This window comes from Pogonomyrmex barbatus, unplaced genomic scaffold (assembly GCF_055798465.1).
Source record: "Pogonomyrmex barbatus isolate J1 unplaced genomic scaffold, ASM5579846v1 scaffold7, whole genome shotgun sequence".
Taxonomy (NCBI): domain Eukaryota; kingdom Metazoa; phylum Arthropoda; class Insecta; order Hymenoptera; family Formicidae; genus Pogonomyrmex; species Pogonomyrmex barbatus.
This window is the reverse complement of record NW_028297171.1, coordinates 1926023-1935400: the sequence shown is the minus strand read 5'-3', so window position 1 is coordinate 1935400 and position 9378 is coordinate 1926023.

The following is a 9378-nucleotide window of genomic DNA, read 5'->3' as shown; positions in this document are numbered from 1 at the left end:
CTTCCTCTTTAAACAAAAAAAATTAATAAATATAATAATAATATAAACATAGCAACCATATTTAATTTAGCTATAATATTTATCTATAGTTACATACATCTTATTATTGCACAATATGTTCTTAGAAAATAAATAATGAAAAAATTATTTTATAAATAACTAATATAATTAAAATATATCTAATATTGACAAAAGATTATTATTGAGGTATAATATAGCGAGTATTATAATATCATATGTAAGCACGTATGCACACGCAGGCGCATATATACATGTATTAGGTGTACAAAAAAGTTCTGAGCTTTTTTTTGTAAAATTCAATCTTTATTCAAAAACAAACAAAAAAAAATATTAATTAGCGAAATATTCCCCGTTTGCATCAACGATCTTTTGCCATCTTTCGGATAACTTGCGAATTCCTTGACGATAGAAGCTCACCGGCTTCGAAGCGATAAAGTCATCAATGCATTTTCGTATCTCTTCAAATCTCACGAAATGTGTATCAGCCAAATGATGCTGCAGCGACCGGAATAGGTAGTAATCGGAAGGCGCCATGTCTGGGCTATACGCCGCGTGTGGGAGAAGTTCCCAAGCCTAACGCAAAGATATGGTCTTGAGTCGCTTTCGCAACATGTGGTCAAGCATTGTCATGAAACAAGATCACTTTACGATGTCCTTGGCCAGTAAATGGCCTCTTTTCTTCTAATGCATCGCTCAAATTGGTCAATTGTTGTTGGTAGCGGTCTGCCGTGATTGTTTCATCCGATTGTAATAATTCGTAATATAACACACCTTTCCAATCCTACCAGAGCAAAACCTTTTTGACGTGGATATTAGGCTTTGGCGTCGATGTCGAAGGTTGACCAGGGCTAACCATGATTTTCTACGTTTAGGATTATTATAAAGAATCCACTTTTCATCGCCTGTAATGATTTTGTGCAGAAAATCTTTTTTCCGGAACTTTGAAAGCAAAGTGAGTGCAGTCACGCCGACGATTTTTGTTGTCTTCGGACAATTCATGCGGAACCCATCTGCCTTCCTTCTGAACCTTTCCCATCATATGTAAACATACGGAACGGTGGTTTGCTGCATAACGCCAAGCTGTTCTGCAAGCTCCTTTTCAGTTTACGCAGAGTTTATATCCAGCAGTGCTTGCAATTCGTCCGTTTCAATCTTTTGAGGGCGTCCAGCACGCGGTTCATCTTCAAGACTGAAATCTCCTTGGCGAAATTTTTGATACCATCTTTTACATGTATGACTTACAGCGTTCTCTCCATATGCACAAATCATTGCAGTGGCTTCAGCAGCATTTTTCTTCAGATGAAACGCGAAGATGGAAAATCGAATATGCTCTTTTGTTATTGCCATCGTGAACACTACTGATTTTTGAGGTTATGTGCATCAAACGCCAAACCGTATGGCATTTTAGAAGGCCAAATGTCAACGCTTTAAAACTGCAAAAGGGCGGGAAGATATATAAAATTTAAATTGTTATTTCGGTTATATGAAATCTAAAGCTCAGAACTTTTTTGTATACTTAATAGAATTACAATCCCTCGATAATAAAGAAGGTGATGTTACGTTCCGTGAATATAATTCGCAGTTTCGAAGTTGAATACAAAATATATGTAGCAAGAATCAATAAAAAAAGTTAAAAATTTGCGACGTGAAGGATCTTATACAAAAAAAGATGGATGTAGTCGAGGAAAACGTTTTTGAGATATATATGAATAAAATTGTACGATGTCAGTAATTGTATCAAAACGATTTTTAAGAGCAGTGTCACATTTTAAATCTATTAATTCTAATTGTATGTCTGCGGGAACAATATTAATATCAACAGTAAAAGGTGGCATAAAAATAAGTAAATCTTCTTCTAAAACATGCATTTCCCTAAATTGACAATCGAATTCATTATGTAATAATTGAAGTCAATTTATATATTCTTCATATTGCTTATCTTGAATGTGTATGGCAACAGATAATAAATTTGAAAAATGCAACAACTGTCGAGATTGAAATTGATTGATCCATAAATTAAGTTTCATTTTAAAAGATCTAATTTGATCAAACATATGAATAATTAATTTATCTTCGCCTTGTAGAGAGTAATTTAATGTATTTAAATGATTAGTGATATCCGCAAAAAAAGGCGAGATTGGCAATCCAGCAAGGCTGTGATAGTTCAGGCACAGACTTATCTTTCATTTCTAAAAATATAATTATTTCTTCGCGTAAATGAAAGAAACGCTGAAGAATTTTACCTCGACTAAGCCATCGTGTTTCGCAAAACTAGAAGATATCGATATAATCTGATTCTAAAGAAGATAAAAATTCGCGAAATTGACGATGATTCAATCCAGTAACTCTAATAAAATTTACAACTTTGATTACAATTTTCATTACTTCGTCATAAAGCATTTTGCACTCTTGATGGATATTATTTCTTGATGGATGGTACAATGGATCGAATGTATTCTTGTTTTGATTGTGCCAGTTTAGATTTTAAACGTCTTATGAAGCCCATATTGTGTCCAATCATTGCTGCAGCACCATCAGTAGCAACTGAAGTTAATTTATCCCAAGATAGATTTATGTTTTCTATTGCTTCTTCAACGCTAAACAATATATCTTCTCCAGTCGTAATATCTTTCAGAGGTATTATATTTAAAAGTTCCTTAGTAATAGAGAGGTTGCTATCCACATCATGAATAAAAATTGCCAATTGTGCAGTATCAACGATATCAGTACTCTCATCGAGAGCTAATGAAAAAACAATAAAATTGTTTGCTTTTAGTACCAATTGTCGCTCGAGATCTTTAGTTAATTTTTCAATGCGACGTACTACGTTCGAGAAGAGAGACTAATTGATTTAAATTTATTAATATCATTAGGATATATTGTTTCTGCGAGCAATTTCGAAACATTATTTGACAAATAGACCAATGCTAAATGGACGTGATTCACGTGCAATAAGATGAGCAATTTTGTAACTGGCAATGCAGGCTTACTTAATTCCGATTCTTTTTCTTGTATTAGAATAATATCTTTATTAAATGTAATGTACCTGATAAAAAATTTTTTATGTAAAAACATATATATATATATATATATATATATATATTTATATAATATATATTTATGTATAAATATGTATTATATTATGTATAAATATATATTATATAAATATATATATGTTTATATGCATATATGTTCTTATACGAAAAATTTTTTACCGGGTATAAATATAATGAATTAAATTAACAATGTATTAAATATAATGAATTAAATTAAAACTGACTACAGTAAAAAACGCATATTTTATATTATGTATATTATGTATATTATGTATATTATATATTATATTATATTATAGTATGTTATTTTATATTATGTATATTATGTATATTATGTATATTATATATTATATTATATTATAGCATATTATATTATATTATGAAACTTACTTTATTGTTGGAAACAGCTGATTTTAAATCGTGCAAAAGTTGAATTCGCTCCGATCCTTCTATCTTATCATAAGTGGCTCCATGTTTTGTATTATAATGTCTTCCGACATTATATTTCTTTGAATTCATAATAGTTCCACAGATCAAACATTACGCTTGATTATCATGCTTCATTATGAACCACTTCTCTTCCTATGAAGAATTGTCCGAACTTGAATTTAAGGTTCTTTTCCTTTGATTATCCATTACAAACGTTAAATTATAAAATTGCAAATGTGTCTGACTGTTCTAGACAAGAGACAATTTGATTATACTCTTGCTTAATTATTGTTTTTCTTTTATTTTGAGCGTTTAGCAGATTAATATTAGCAGATGTTTATTTGAAATTGTTGGAAGTTTTCTTCGCAGAAAAAGGACTATTTTTCTGGATTTAAAAATATAATTTTAAAGCGCTAAGTTAAACGTGATATATGTATTCATAATTTTATGGTTGTATTATAAGTTTATATTTTAATACATTGTTATTGTTTATGTTATTATTTTTATTTTCTTTGTTATATTTAAATTTTCGTTAAACATATTTAAATGTATTAATTATATAATTTTTAATTTAGCACAAATTTTGACAACTTACAATATTTAAAAATAGAGATAAGCATTTTAAAATTTTCCTAATGAATGCTTATTATTATTATTAGGACAATCAAAACATGCCAGAGCATATTTCTTTATTTGACTAATAAAAAAATTAACTAAATATAAGTTGAATTCATAATAATTTATGCATTTTAAGTCCTATATATATTACAATATATTTTTGCATTTTTAAACGATTTAGCTAAACTGTTATAAAAAAATTTTATGATGTTACAAACATTCAAATACTAATAGTTTAAGACTACACTATCGTTCATATATACACGCAATGCTATTTTTGTAAGTGTGAAATGCGGAACTTTATCCCAAGGTACTAAAAATATTAGATACGCTTCTGAGATGTGCACAACAAGCGAGCGTTCGCGGGCGTCCGTGCTCAATTTCAGCGTTTTGCCGATCCCTGCCTTACAATACGATCATACAATAGAAATCTCTTATACAGGGTGATTCAAAACATTTGTCCTTAAAATGTCTTATTTCTGAAACGATTCTAAGACGGTTTTTCCTCTACCAAATTTTTATCAGAAGCTTAGTTTTTGAATTATAAGGGAAAACAGTTCGCGAATGTAAAGATTTTTTTTATAAAATTTTTTAATATCTAAAAAGATATAAATGGTAGAAAATAAAATAAATTAAATAAATATTAAAAAATAAAAAAATTGTTACAAGACAGAATAAAATAATAAATTAATAAAAAGCATATTTGATGTCCAAAAGTCTAAAAAATCGTAGCCAGATGTCAATAATTCTTAAGATGATTTGTTGTTGAAAAGCGAAAATTCCAGTCTGAATATAAAAAGTAAAGAATATATAAAGTAACCACGACGGTTGTCAAATTCATACAATTTTTATCTTTTCAAAAAGATAATTTTGTACTGATATTGTACATATTATTTTTTAACAAATATATTTTATTTTTATTTATTTTCTAATTCTTGCCTTGTGGCTTACGATGACTTCCAGTTTTACAATCTTTTTACACCATCATATTTTGCCTTAAAAACAAAACAACCTATTAAATCTTAAATTTTAGAACAGCATTTAAAGCAAACAAAATTAAGTTTTATTATATAAATTAAACACAAAAATTTGATACTTTAACAGTATTTTTAACTCTTATTCTCTTTAGTATTCTCTTAATCTTTCCGGTTCTATTCTTCTCATCACTTCTAAATCTTTTCCATTTTTTTTTAGAAACTTATTCATCATCATTTTACCTAATTAACAAATATATATGATTGAAGAACATGTAACACTAAATTTAGTAAAGCAATCTCTAAACATATATGATAATATGTGAACATGTGGAAGTACGAGTGAATGATATGAGAACATAGATATAATGTATGAAAGTGTGTATGTATGTATGTGCAAATATTTAGACGATAATATTAATAAAAAAAGAAATCCCAAGATTTTTTAAATTAATGCTCTTCTCGACGCTTACAATCTAAAGCGAATATTAATGAAGCTTCATTAGCATGTAATTGATAAATTATTATAAAATCAACTTATATATGTTGAACTAATTTTATAAAGTTAAATTAAATTTTATAAAGTTTGGCGTTTGAAGCTGAAGCATATTAAATAAAAATTGTATAGAAATTAGTTACGCGAGAAAATTTTGTAATATGCGTTTCCTAACAATCGCAAATTGATTTGGAAACAAATAGGAACAAAACTCTAAAATTTTTAGATTTATATCTTATTTTCTCAAAGAAAATATAGTCACCGTACATGTGTTTCAAATGTGTTACAAAAGTGGATTTTTAGGACTTGGATTACTACTTTTTTTATAAGAAATAGAAGAGATCAAGATTTCTTTATTCTTTTTTCTGCGTCTAAGGCCGTGTTCCGATATACCTTGCCAGTACTAAAAATATTCGCGTTATGTATACTGTAGATTTTCAGTACTGATAGTACATATCATTATGGGCTAATGTGTCAATTTTAAGCAAATGTATGAATGAATCATAAAATCGTAAAACAGTATCTTACAAAGCTATTATAAGAAATTGAGACAGATTTACGTAAACTATTCTGTACTGGCACATATACATCGTTATATGTTATAATTATGATAAATGACTAACTTTAGATTGTATTGGATTCGAAAAATCTCTTATACAGGGTGATTCAAAACAACTATTTGTCCTTAAAATGTCTTATTTCTGAAACGATTTTAAGACGATTTTTCCTCTACCAAAATTTTTATCAGAAGCTTAGTTTTCGAATTATAAGGGAAAACAGTTCGCGAATTACGGGCTGCGCACAGAAGATAGACAGAGGTAGTGTAACTCAGCGGGTGATTGCATGTGCGTGTACATGCATCCGTGCGCGCGTGTGTGTGTAGTAAGATGCAAGATATGCATGTGTTGCATGTATCAATACTCGCGTGTAACTATCAACTGATTGCATCGAGTGCTTCACGTAATCGCCCGAGTCAGATAGTGAGTTGCATCGCTCCTGCCTATCTTCTGTATGCGGTTCGTAATTCGCGAACTGTTTTCTCTTATAACTCAAAAACTAAGCTTCTGATAAAAATTTGGTAGAGGAAAAATTATCTTAGAATCGACTCAGGAATATGACATTTTAAGAACAAATGTGGATGTTCTGAATCACTCTGTATGTCTTCTTAACATATGCATATAGTTTCTATTATAAAATATAGATTATAATCAGGATATTCGCAGTTAAAATATATATTACCTATTATATTCTTTTTTAATTATATATGTTATTATATATTTATTATATATGTATCATGTATATATATATATATATATATATATACCCCGATAGCAAAAATGCAGAAATAGATTTTGAGCAAAGCCTGCTATCAATATTTGATGGCGAAAAAGCAACAAATTGCACACAGAGTCTGTAATATCTGACTTGGGAGCAAACTGCCCTCAAAATGGGATAAAGCCTGCTGATATGCTATGCCAGATTGCAGATTGCTAGCAAAAACCGAGAGCCTGTTACTACCATTTGATAGCAAAAAGGCAACAAATTATACATAGAGTCTGTAATATCTAATGATGTGAGCAAGCTGTCCTCAAAAATATGACACAGCTTGCCAATATGCTATGCCAGTAGATTGCTAGCAAAAACCCAGTAGAATCTGTTATCAACATTTGATAGCAAAAAGGCAACAAATTGCACACAGAGTCTGTAATATTTGACAATGTGAGCAAACTCTCCTCAAAAATATGACAAAGCTTGCTGTGCCAGCAGATTAGCAGCAAAAACTGAGCAGAGCCTGTCATTACGCATATTTAAACACAATAATTGGAAAACTACCACTAGATGGCGCCCGTTTTTCGCATGCAAAATTTATCAAACTTTCTATATAAACAAAATCATAATCAAAATTTAAACATGCATTTATTATTTACGTATTTTTATGTATGATGTAAGACGTAATTATGTTTGATGCAAGACGTAATCGTTCAACAAGGAAGTTAGGGCAAACTCTGCTCGGTTTTTGTCGCCAATCTTCTGGCATAGCATGTCAGCAGGTTTTGTCGATAAATCCCAATGCGACAACACAGATGGCTATGGATTTGCAGTCAATATTTTATCGAATTTGTTGCCAATTTGCTAGCAAATTGCTAACATTTTGTTTGCTGGGTATATGTGTGTATGTGTGTGGGGGAGGAGTGCGTGCAGGCGTGCGTGCGTGTGTATGATATGTAATATATACAATATATAATATATATAATATAATCATATAATATATATATATATATATATATATATGTATATATATTGGGTCTATGCATAATTTCGCGAAAATCGAGTAAATTTTAAACGCAAAATATTTAGCAAAAAAAGCGATTTTAATCAACTAAATATGTTCCATTTTGTTCAATAACTTTCTGCTATCTCTCCACGAGCTTCATTATTCTTCTTTCATAGAAGTCCTGAAATTTTTGGGCAAAGAAGTCATCCAAGTGATTTAAGGACATCCAGAGAACTGAAGGTTTTGTTATTCAAATTGTTCTGTAGCACCCGGAACAAGTGATAGTCTGAAGGTGCAAGGTCCGGACTATACGGTGAGTGCATCAAAACATCCCATCCAAGCCGCAATAATTTTTGCCGGGTCATCAGAGAAACGTGTAGTCTAGCGTTGTCCTGGTGGAACACAACGCCCTTTCTGTTCGCCAATTCGGGCCGTTTCTGATCGATTGCTCGCTTTAATTTGGCTTTAATTTGTGAGTAGTACTTGGTCGAATCAATCATTTTGTTGGGTGGCAGCAATTCATAATAGATGGTTCCTTTCCAATCCCACCAGATACTGAGCATGATCTTCTTCGGGTGTAATCCAGTCTTTGCGACCGTCTGAGCAGCCTCCTAGCGCTTCGACCCTGATCTTTTTCGACTGACATTGTTGTGGACAATCCACTTTTTATCGCCAGTGATCATCCGTTTTAAAAATAGTTCGTTTTGATGTTGTGTGTTTAAGCAGCAAATCGCTGAAATTCGGTCCATTTAATTCTTTTCGCTCAGTTCGTGCGACATCCAAACATCAAGCTTATTTACCACCCCAAGTTTCCGTAAATACCTTGAAACAGTTGATTGATCAATGTTGAGATTATGTCCAATTTCTGTAGTCGTCAAATGCCGGTTGGAGTCGATTAAAGCCTTGATTTGATCGACATCAATAGTGACTGGCCGACCAGAGTGAGGAGCATCTTGGAGGTCAAAATCTCCGCAACGAAATTTCGCAAATCATTTCTGACACACACTTTCGCTTACGGCATTCTCTCCGTACATGACACATATCTTTTTGTGAGTTTGCGACGCATTTTTATCTTTTCGGAAATAAAAAAGCGAAATATACCGAAAATACACGTTTTTTCCTTCCATGTTCAAAATATAATTAAACTTCGTACGTCATAGATCTCGATGAATACTTTTTTAAAATGTCGGCACAAATTTCAGCTTTCACTTAATGTACGACACTTCATATATTTGACACATGTGCGAGCGGAAAAACAACTGCGAACGACATCTATCGGAATTATTTCGCTACGGAATTATACATAGATCCAATGTGTGTGTGTGTGTGTGTGTGTGTGTGTGTGTGTGTGTGTGTGTGTGTGTGTGTGTGTGTGTGTGTGTGTGTGTGTGTGTGTGTGTGTGTGTGTGTGTGTGTGTGTGCTACTGTGATCAAATATAAACGAGATTTTTAAATTTAAACTGCGCGGGTTCATCGATTCTGACAAATATTTTTTTGATTAAGTTGGTA